Source organism: Procambarus clarkii, chromosome 21 (assembly GCF_040958095.1).
Source record: "Procambarus clarkii isolate CNS0578487 chromosome 21, FALCON_Pclarkii_2.0, whole genome shotgun sequence".
Classification (NCBI taxonomy): domain Eukaryota; kingdom Metazoa; phylum Arthropoda; class Malacostraca; order Decapoda; family Cambaridae; genus Procambarus; species Procambarus clarkii.
The window spans coordinates 10,537,088-10,549,599 of record NC_091170.1 but is presented as its reverse complement, the minus strand read 5'-3'; positions in this window follow the sequence as shown (position 1 = coordinate 10,549,599).

Genomic DNA, 12,512 nt, shown 5'->3' with positions numbered 1-12,512 from the left:
ATACAATATCATAATCCTTACCACTGTCAACTGCCTCAACTTATGTTGGAATAAAATGATCGCAAATTTGTTAAACATGAACGGCCATTTGTAAAACCTTGTTGCGAATCAGTTTTTTAATTTATGTTTTTGAAGATGAAGACGAATTGTATTTGCAATTATCGATTCAAGTAACTTTCCCACAATAGACGTTAGGCTAATTGCCCGATAGTTTGATGTTAGTGATCTACCTCCTATCTTAAAAATGGTACCACATTAGCAACCTTCCATGACTCTGGCACTCTGCCTAACTGTATTGTTTTATTAAATATTTTAGACAGTGGCTTGCATAACTCCTCTTTGCATTCTTTAAGCACCCTGGCAAGCACTTCATCCAGTCCTGGGGATTTGTTTGGTTTGAGTTTTACTATTTGTTTAATAACATCCTCCCTGGTAACTGCTAAACTAGTCAACCTGTCCTTCGTCCCCACCCACATAGACTTATTCGGCTGAAGGCATTGTGTTACGTTCCTCTTCATTAAATACAGCGATAAAATATTTATTAAAAATGCTATTCATTTCCTCGTCATTATCTGTTATCTGACTTGTCTCAGTTTTTAATGGACCTATCCTTTGTTTGATATAACTGAAAAAAACTTTAGGATTTGTCTTTGCTTGCTCTGCTATGCGAACTTCATAGTTTCTTTTTGCCCTCCTTATCTCTTTTTTAACATTTCTAACCATTTGTACGAATTCTTGTTCTAAACTGACTTCCCCATTCCTGATCCTTTTGTACCAAACTCTCTTTCCACATATAAGGTTCTTCAGATCCTTTGTTATCCATTTTGGGTTATAAGTATTCGATCTATTCAATTTGTATGGACGTTCGTTCCTGTGCTTTGCTTAGGATATTTATAAAGAAGTTAAATTTTGAAACCACACAGAAATCCCTTTTTTCATCACATACCGCTGCGTTCACGTCTCGCTCCAAGACTGGCCCATCACCCCCCTCATGCCCAAGATTTTTCCAATCTATTTGACCAAAAAAACTTCCTAGGCTATTGAAGTCATTTTTTTCGAAAATCTGTTACTTTGACAGAATTTTCTCCTACAGATCTATTCCTTCTATGCTAAACCGGATTCCTTGTGATCACTGTTCCCTAGCTCACTCCCTATTTCGATGTCATTAATTTGTGTTTCCCTGTTAGTTAACACTAAATCTAAAATATTATTTTCCCATTGTTGGCTCCTTAAAATGTTGGGTAAGAAAACAATCGTCAATTAATTCTATAAAATCTTCTGCTTCATTATTCCCTGTACTGTTAAACCAGTTTATTCCACTAAAATTAAAGTCACCCATGACATAAATACTGCTAGACTTAGATGCTCTTGATATTTCATCCCATTAGGTGTTTTGCTTCCATTCTGTCTAAGTTTGGTGGCCTGTATATAACTCCTATTATAAGAGTATTTGTTTTCTCGTTTAATTCTATCCAAAAAGTTTCTGTGTGGCTCAGTTTTAATTCCCTCTTTGAGACTACATTTCAAATTTTCCCTAACATATATGGCTAATCCCCCTCTTTGTCTAATATATCTATGTGTGAAATAGTTTAAATCCATTTATTTGATATTCACGTTAATAGTACTCTATTTTCTACATTCATCCACGTTTCGGGAAGTGCAATAATATCTATTTCTTCTGTGCAGACAAGAGCATTTAAAATCGTTTGTTTATTTCTTAGACTTTTACTGTTAGTGTAATATACCCTAAGTGAATTGTTATTTTAAGGTCCTTCTCTTTCCGTGATCATTCTGCCAATTTGTTTCCCCCACAAACACATATTTTTATTACCTCCTTTCTCCATATCAGTTCCCATACCTCTATCTACTAACAGTTTAATCCCAATCCCAAACAAACATCTCCAACGACTGGTTCCAACGAGTTCGCAACAACACCAACCCCAGCCCTCGATAGATGCACCCCATCCCGAGCATACATGTCATTTCTTCCTTAGAAGTGTTCCCAATTATCTATGAAAGATATTACATTTGGTTTGCAATATTTTACCAGCTGGCAATTGACACCAAGTGCCCTCGACAACCGTTCATTTCCAACTCCCTTTCTTGGAAGAATGATTCATATGATCGGGATTCCTCCCTTGCTCCTAATTACTAATTAAACTAATTCTATAGCTGTCTTAAACCTCTCTATTACTTCCTCACTCCTAACTCGTCCAACATCATTTCCACCGACCTTAATACAAATAATTTGTTTGTTCCCATTACCAGCCATAATATCATTCATGTTATTAATAATATCGCCAATTCCAGCTCCCGGATAGCAAATCCTTAACCTGTTGCCCGTATCTCGGGCACAAAACGTTCTATCCAAATACCTCACCTGGGAATCTCCTCAACCGAAACTCGCATAGGTACTTCCTTTACTGTTGACCAGACCATACACTAGAAGGTGAAGGGACGACGACGTTTCGGTCCATCCTGGACCATTCTCATGTCGATTGTGAGAATTGGTCCAGGACGGACCATTATTGTTTATTATACTGATTGTGAGAATACTTCAGGCACGTTATTGTGCCTCATCGTCTTCCTTGGCTCTCTGAGCACTTTGAGGGACCTGCGCTTCGTTGCTTTCCCTTTGGAACGAGCTGCAGGCTCACCACAGCACTCGTCCTCCAACACGGCAAATGAGGTAAAATTTGGATTAGCACTAATGACTCTTTTTGATAATCTACAGAGGACTACTGACTCCCTTTATTAGTCCATGGAGGACTACTGACTACTGTGGCTAGTCCATAGAGGAATACTACTGACTCTCCTTGCTAGTCCATGGAGGACTACTGACTCTCCTTCCTACTCCATGAAGGACTATTGACTCTCCTTTCTAGTCCATGAAGGACTATTGACTCTCCTTGCTAGTCCATGGAGGACTACTGACTCTCCTTCCTAGTCCATGAACGAATATTGACTCTCTTTGCTAGTCCATGTCCATGTCACGGACTAGTAAGGACCCTTGCTAGTCCGTGACATGACCAGTATACTAGTGTGGGAGTCCGTAATAACAGGTATATGGGCCGTCTCTCCCACAGTGGGGAAGGACAACTGTGAGGGAAGACGGGCCGTCTCTCCCACAATGGGGAAGGACAACTGTGAGGGTAGACGGGCCGTCTCTCCCACAATGGGGAAGGACAACTGTGAGGAAAGACGGGCCGTCTCTCCCACAGTTGGGAAGGACAACTGTGAGGGAAGACAGGCCGTCTCTCCCACAGTGGGGAAGGACAACTGTGAGGGAAGACGGGCCGTCTCTCCCACAGTTGGGAAGGACAACTGTGAGGGAAGACGGGCAGTCTCTCCCACAGTGGGGAAGGACAACTGTGAGGGTAAACGGGCCGTCTCTCCCACAGTGGGGAAGGACAACTGTGAGGGTAGACGGGCCGTCTCTCCCACAGTGGGGAAGGACAACTGTGAGGGTAGACGGGCCGTCTCTCCCACAGTGGGGAAGGACAACTGTGAGGGTAGACGGGCCGTCTCTCCCACAGTGGGGAGGCCTAGTAGCACCTTTCCGACATAAATCTCTGGCACCTAATTCCTATTCAGGTCAAGGCTCTCAAACAACAGTTTTCAAAGATTTAATGTGAGTTTGTTTTTTGTTGGTGATCGTCGGGGTGAGGTAGGGGAGAGGAGGTCAGCGGGAGGCAGCCGGTCGTCAGCACCCAGTGGAGCGTGAGGCTCTGGCTAGCAGGCAATTTACATGTAAATACATGGGTGGAAGGGAGACATTTTCTTAACACTGCCAAGTCTCACACAACTTCAGCTGCCTGACTCATCCCTCTTAAAGAAAAGTAAAATTTCCAAGTTGGTATTTTGTCCTGAAAACGTCTAGTGAAAACTACGGAGTTCATTGTTGATTCCGATCCTATTATATCGGTCCCGGGTAGAGTTATAATGTGACATTTTAGGCAAGGTTTTTATTTTAACGATTGCTTCCAACTGATGTAATAAATGTTCCCAGACTTTTAGCACAGTTTATATATGGGGACTACTCTGGCCTGTCGTCTATTATATATGGGGACTACTCTAGCCTGTAGTCTATTATATGTGGGGACTACTCTGGTCTGTCGTCAATTATATATGGGGACTACTCTGGCCTGTCGTCTATTATATATGGGGACTACTCTGGTCTGTCGTCTATTATATATGGGGACTACTCTAGCCTGTAGTCTATTATATGTGGGGACTACTCTGGTCTGTCGTCAATTATATATGGGGACTACTCTGGCCTGTCGTCTATTATATATGGGGACTACTCTGGTCTGTCGTCTATTATATATGGGGACTACTCTGGCCTGTAGTCTACTATATGTGGGAACTACTCTGGTCTGTCGTCTATTATATATGGGGACTACTCTGGCCTGTCGTCTATTATATATGGGGACTACTCTGGTCTGTCGTCAATTATATATGGGGACTACTCTGGTCTGTAGTCTATTATATATGGGGACTACTCTGGTCTGTCGTCTATTATAATTGGGGACTACTCTGGTGTGTCATCTATTATGTATGGGGACTACTCTGGTCTGTCGTCTATTATATAAGGGGACTACTCTGGTCTGTCGTCTATTATATATGGGGACTACTCTGGTCTGTCGTCAATTATATATGGGGACTACTCTGGTCTGTCATCTATTATATATGGGGACTACTCTGGTCTGTCGTCTATTATATAAGGGGACTACTCTGGTCTGTCGTCTATTATAAATGGGGACTACTCTGGTCTGTCATCTATTATATATGGGGACTACTCTGGTCTGTCGTCTATTATATAAGGGGACTACTCTGGTCTGTCGTCTATTATATATGGGGACTACTCTGGTCTGTCGTCTATTATATATGGGGACTACTCTGGTCTGTCGTCAATTATATATGGGGACTACTCTGGTTGATACCTGGTTGATGGGGTTCTGGGAGTTCTTCTACTCCCCAAACCCGGCCCGAGGCCAGGCTTGACTTGTGAGAGTTTGGTCCACTAGGCTGTTGCTTGGAGCGGCCTGCAGGGCCACATACCCACCACAGCCCGGTTGGTCCGGCACTCCTTGGAGGAATAAATCTAGTTTCCTCTTGAAAATGTCCACGATTGTTCCGGCAATATTTCTTATGCTTGCTGGGAGGACGTTGAACAACCGCGGACCTCTGATGTTAATATAGTGTTCTCTGATTGTGCCTATGGCACCTCTGCTCTTCACTAGTTCTATTCTACATTTTCTTCCATATCGTTCACTCCAGTACGTTGTTATTTTTCTGTGTAGATTTGGTACTTGGCCCTCCAGTATCTTCCAGGTGTATATTATTTGATATCTCTCTCGTCTTCTTTCTAGTGAGTACATTTGGAGGGCTTTGAGACGATCCCAATAATTTAGGTGCTTTATTGCGTCTATGCGTGCCGTATATGTTCTCTGTATTCCCTCTATTTCAGCAATCTCTCCTGCTCTGAAGGGGGAAGTGAGTACTGAGCAGTACTCAAGACGGGACAACACAAGTGCCTTGAAGAGTACAACCATTGTGATGGGATCCCTGGATTTGAAAGTTCTCGTAATCCATCCTATCATTTTTCTGGCTGTCGCAATATTTGCTTGGTTATGCTCCTTAAACGTTAGGTCGTCAGACATTATTATTCCCAAATCCTTTACATGCTGTTTTCCTACTATGGGTACATTTGATTGTGTTTTGTACTCTGTATTATGTTTATGGTCCTCATTTTTACCGTACCTGAGTACCTGGAATTTATCACTGTTAAACATCATGTTATTTTCTGATGCCCAGTCGAAAACTTTATTAATATCAGCTTGAAGTTTTTCAATGTCTTCAGCCGAGTTAATTTTCATACTGATTTTTGTGTCATCTGCAAAGGATGATACGAAGCTGTTACTTGTATTTTTGTCTATATCTGATATGAGAATAAGGAAAAGCAGCGGTGCAAGGACTGTACCCTGAGGTACAGAGCTTTTAACTGCTCTTGGACTAGATTTTATATGGTTGACCGTTACTCGCTGAGTCCTGTTTGACAGAAAACTGAGTATCCAGCGTCCTACTTTACCGGTTATTCCCATTGACTTCATTTTGTGTGCTATCACGCCATGGTCACATTTATCGAAAGCCTTTGCGAAGTCCGTGTATATCACATTAGCATTCTGATTTTCTTCTAATGCCTCAGTGACTTTGTCGTAGTGCTCAAGTAGCTGTGAGAGGCACTATCTTCCCGCTCGAAATCCATGTTGGCCTTGGTTGTGAAGGTCATTGGTCTCCATGAAATTGGTGACCTGACTCCTAATCACTCTCTCAAATACTTTTATGATGTACGATGTTAGTGCAACTGGTCTATAATTCTTTGCCAATGCTTTGCTCCCTCCCTTATGTAGAGGGGCTATGTCTGCTACTTTAAGTGCATCTGGTATCTCCCCCGTGTCCAAGCTCTTCCTCCACACTATACTGAGTGCCTGTGCTACCGGCACTTTGCATTTCTTTATAAATATTGAATTCCATGAGTCTGGACCTGGGGCCGAGTGCATGGGCATGTTTTCAATTTCTTTTTCAAAATTTAGTGCGCTCGTGTTTATATCAGTTATATTTACAGGGGTTTGAATATCCCGCATAAAGAAATTGTCTGGATCTTCCACCTTCATGTTGTTTATTGGAGTGCTAAACATGTCCTCATACTGCTTTTTTAGGATTTCACTAATTTCTTTGTCATCCTCCGTGTATGAACCTTCACTTGTACGAATAGGTCCAATACTGGCAGTGGTTTTTGCTTTTGATTTCGCATATGAGAAGAAATATTTTGGATTTTTTTTTTTATTTCCTGAATTGCTTTCTGTTCTAACTGCCTTTCTTCAGTTTCATATGAGTGTTTCAATTTCCGCTCGATTTCTTCAATCTCCCTATTTAAATTATTCCTTCTTTGACGGGAAATTCGTGTCTGCATAAGCAGTTCCGTTATTTTTTTCCTGCGTTTATAGTGTCGTCTGCGTTCTCTTTCTACGTTAGATCTCTTTCTGGCTTTCCTCAAAGGAACATGTTTCAGACAGACTTGATACGCTTCTGAAGTCAGTTTTTCTATTCCTTCTGTTGGACTTGTATTACTTAGAACAGTTCCCCATGGAATATTTGTAAGTTCCCTGTTTATTATCTCCCAGTCTATCCTTTTATTATTAAAATTGAATTTACTGAATAGCCCCTCTCGCTTTATCATCGTTTTAGGTCTATTCTGAGTATTGATGGTCGTTTGCACTTCAATGAGCTTGTGATCTGAGTATGTGGTATCTGATATCGTAATGTCTCTGATAATGTCTTCATTGTTCGTAAAGTGCAAAACTCTTTGCAAAACAGAGTACACCAAACAATGGGATGACCTAATAAGCAAAATCCAAGTCGACTACAGAAACCTGGGAAAGTTCTGGAAAAAAGTAAAGACCCTGATGGGAAGCTCTTCTGAGGAAACACCCTACATCATAGACGCCTCAGGGAATAAACTCTATGAGGAGAGAGAACAAGAGCAGGAATTCAGGAAGTTCTGGGAAAAAATATTCAGGATACACCCGGAAGAAAATTTATATTTTTGCCCTATTAATGAAAGGGAAATTACAACTCAAGTCGATAACAGAGCTGCAGCACTACTCCCGACGCAAACAATAGACCTTAACAACGTACGCGATGACTGCCACTTTATGAAACACATAACCATTGCTGAGGTCCATAAAACAATTATGGGTTTCAAGAAGAAGGCGCCGGGCAACAGCAAAATAAATAAGATGGTATTATCTGTTACGGACCCGAGCCCAGCTTCCGAGCACGGAGCAGTGACAACCGCGCCATCTGTGGGTCAGCTCCCGAAACCCCCTCCAAATGGACGACGCCATCTAGCGAGGGCGGGATATACCGGCCACAGGGGCTGGTTTCCCGTCTTAATCAGCTCGTGACATAGCCGCTGCTGACCTCTGGTGAGGTGACGCTTAGACAGCAACGCCATCTATGGAGTGGATAGGTGGGCGTTTGCGTCTAAGCCTGTAAGTGAGGTGCCCTAGAGTGTAACTAGTACTGATGACGTGTCTGATTACAGAGTCGACCTGGGACTGCTGAATCGGACGGTGGATCAGTCTACCCGAGGCAGCCAGAGTCTCTCCAAGTGTTTGCTGTAGAAGCTGTGAGTCACCCCCCCCCCCCCCTGGATGAAGACTGTTGTGTTAGCCTGCCTGTGACGTGGCAGAACCAGGGATTGTCGTACCCGGGGCTGACTGGTGGAGAAGACTAGCCACTGGGGTGTAGCAAGAGGAGAGTGATCAGCGGAATCACACGAGGCTCCTGCCTAGGGCTCGCAACCCTAGTATCGGTCGTGGAGTGGCCTACGCAGCGTAGCTGATTGGAACCTGCCAGCTACAGGCTGGATTTGTGGTTGAAGGCCTCCTCGACGGTGCACCCAGTGGGACTGTGATTTGGCTGGCCTGTGGCCGGGGTAGACTCGTCTAGAGAATCTAAGGATTCATCGTGAGGCCACGAGAAGAGGACCAGGGCTACTCATCGTGAGCACCGTGGAGCATCCCGTGTCTTCGGAGGAAGACACGTTATTGTAAATAATAAGTGTAGTAATAGCAACCCCGCGTGTGACTGTGATATATTTATTTATGGTGGTGGTAGCAATATATATTTAATTTTGTGTATTTGTATCCCTTCCCCTTTAATTTACTTGTGTTATGGAACACACCCCTTGAAAGCCACTACTAACTTGGGGCCGGATACCCAAACTCTACTAACATCAGAGAAAGAACTTAGTTGCGACCCAATAGGGCCGTAACATTATCCAACCTACCAGTGATTGCACTCCATCAATACACATGTATCTTAAATGCAGCTCTTGCATCTGGACTATTCCCCACATACTTCAAGAATGCCACAATAAGATTAATCCCCAAGCCAGGTAAACCCCCAACCCAAACTGAAAACTACAGGCCAATTTCCCTCCTCGAAGTACCAGGTAAAATATTCGAAAAAATTATCAATCAGAGACTGGTGAAGTACATGGAAGAGGAAGGGAAGTATAACACCAGGCAGCATGGGTTTAGAAACCGCAGAGGGGCCCATACAGCTATAGCCCTGATCTACGAGCATATAGCCAACGCAGTGTCGAAAAAAGATCAGTGTAATATAGTGCTTAGGGACGTCTCGAAAGCCTTCGACAAAGTGTGGCACACAGGCCTAAAATATAAGATATCTGAACTAGGGCTTCCTGAGAGATTTACTGCTACTCTCTGCAGCTTTATAGACAATAGAACTGCTAGACTTAATATCGGCAGCTACTTGGGTGACGTAATAGAACTGAAAAGTGGAGTACCACAAGGAAGCTGCCTCTCCCCCACTCTATTCAACATATATACAGCTGACCTACCCCAACCCCAACATGGAGAATACATCACATACGCTGATGATGTTACCCAAATAATATGCCAACCGGGCCCATCAAAGCCGCTACTAGCCAACAAGACCAAGGCAGCAATTGGACTCGTAAACAACTTTGAGAAGCAATGGAAAATTACCACCAACAAACAAAAGTTCCAAATAATACACATTGCGAAAAGAAACCCGGACCCCATCATCCTTGATAACCAGCCGATCCAATATTCGGACGTAGGCAGAATACTGGGACTTATGATAAATAGAACAGGGATACAAATTCATGTAAGGGACCGACTAAACAAAGCCAAAGCAGCATTAGGAAAACTGAGAAGATTCCGAAGCCTCAGTACTAACATTCAGATCCACCTATATAAGGCTCTAGTTCGGCCGCATCTAGAATATCCCCCAGTACCACTACACACCATAAAGAAAACTAACATGCAGAAACTGCAAGCAGTACAAAATAAGGCGTTAAGGAGAGCAGCAAAACACCGTCCACCATATGATCAGACAATCCAGGAGCTCCACGAACTCCTGAACATACAGCCACTAAACATCAGACTGCAGCACCAAGCTATCAGGGTATGGAACACCATCGAAATGTTAGAGGACCCAATGTTTGAAAGATTACTCCAAGATGTGACGCCCCGCTCCCACAGCTGGTGGCCCAAGAGCCTCGATTCTCTGGACGAAAACCCCGCCCCACAGTATATAATCCCCAGATGAGTTATATATGTATATATATGAACAGTTCATATATGTGTATGTATGAACAACTCGATAAATATGTATGACAACTCGATAAATAATAATAATAAAATAAAGAGCCTTAAACGGAATAACATGTGTGGAAGCATCGGAGTGTGTGTAAATATGAATGCTACACAGTATTCATCTATGGACATCCATATATGGTGAAACACATGTGAAGAACCTCTCACACACTCACAGCTCCCTGACAAGAGGGAGCCAGAGGGAGTCTTTTGCACTCTGGTCTGTCGTCTATTATATATGGGGACTATTCTGGTCTGTAGTCTAATATATATGGGGACTACTCGGGTCTGTCGTCTATTATTTATGGGGACTACTCTGGTCAGTCGTCTATTATATATGGGGACTACTCTGGTCTGTCGTCTATTATATATGGGGACTACTCTGGTCTGTAGTCTATTATATATGGGGACTACTCGGGTCTGTCGTCTATTATTTATGGGGACTACTCTGGTCTGTCATCTATTATATATGGGGACTACTCTACTTTGTCGTCAATTATATATGAGGACTTCTCTGGACTGCATTTGACCCCTGGCCGTTATTTTAGAGAGAAGTTCAGCGTGATTGCGTATATTTGGAGTTTTAAATTACGAATTAATTTTTATACCAAAAAATATGCCAATTAGTGAAAACAGAGAACTGTTATATTTTGCCCAAATTGACCTGAAGATTTCAAAATTCGATGCTTATTAACAATTAATCTTGAGCGTTATTTTTGAGTGGAATTCAAGGTGATTGCACATATTTGGAGTTTTAAATTACGAATTTTATACTGAAAATATTCAATTTAGTGAAATCGCCGATTGGTCATATTATGCCCAAATTTACTACAGTTTTTAATATATGATACTGATCAGAAATATAACTGTGAACCTCACAGCACACCCTACAGACTCCCAAGCACCATACACTGTGAACCTCACAGCACACTCTACAGACTCCCAAGACCCATACACTGTGAACCTCACAGCACACTCTACAGACTCCCAAGACCCATACACTGTGAACCTCACAGCACACTCTACAGACTCCCAAGACCCATACACTGTGAACCTCACAGCACACCCTACAAACTCCCAAGACCCATACACTGTGAACCTCACAGCACACCCTACAAACTCCCAAGCACCATACACTGTGAACCTCACAGCACACCCTACAGACTCCCAAGCACCATACACTGTGAACCTCACAGCACACCCTACAGACTCCCAAGCACCATACACTGTGAACCTCACAGCACACCCTACAAACTCCCAAGCACCATACACTGTGAACCTCACAGCACACCCTACAAACTCCCAAGCACCATACACTGTGAACCTCACAGCACACCCTACAGACTCCCAAGCACCATACACTGTGAACCTCACAGCACACCCTACAGACTCCCAAGCACCATACACTGTGAACCTCACAGCACACCCTACAAACTCCCAAGCACCATACACTGTGAACCTCACAGCACACTCTACAGACTCCCAAGCACCATACACTGTGAACCTCACAGCACACTCTACAGACTCCCAAGCACCATACACTGTGAACCTCACAGCACACTCTACAGACTCCCAAGCACCATACACTGTGAACCTCACAGCACACTCTACAGACTCCCAAGCACCATACACTGTGAACCTCACAGCACACTCTACAGACTCCCAAGCACCATACACTCTGATCCTCACAGCACACTCTACAGACTCCCAAGCACCATAGTCACACAATAAATGTCTGCTACACATTCATCAAAAGAATACAGGTATACAAAAAATGTTGCAGTGAAAGAGAAGCCTCCGTCAACTACACAATCGTCATGACAAGGCCGAACATGGCAACAAAACACAACAACTAACACACACAATTTTTTTTTAATTTTTACATGCAAAGCATGCGAATAAATAACATAATTATATACAGAAAACGAACACAAAGGGCAAGAAAACAAAAGAAGAAAGCCATATACCTGAAGGGCCACAGAACATATAACACATAACAAATCACTACAGTACAAAAATCACAGGCCTGAATGGCCTACAGCAAAATATGACATACCTTGAGGTTACCTTGAGGTGCTTCCGGGGCTTAGCGTCCCCGCGGCCCGGTCGTCGACCAGGCCTCCTGGTTGCTGGACTGATCAACCAGGCTGTTAGACGCGGCTACTCGCAGCCTGACGTATGAGTCACAGCCTGGTTGATCAGGTATCCTTTGGAGGTGCTTGTCCAGTTCTCTCTTGAGTACTGTGAGGGGTCGGCCAGTTATGCCCCTTATGTGTAGCGGAAGCGAGTTGAACAGTC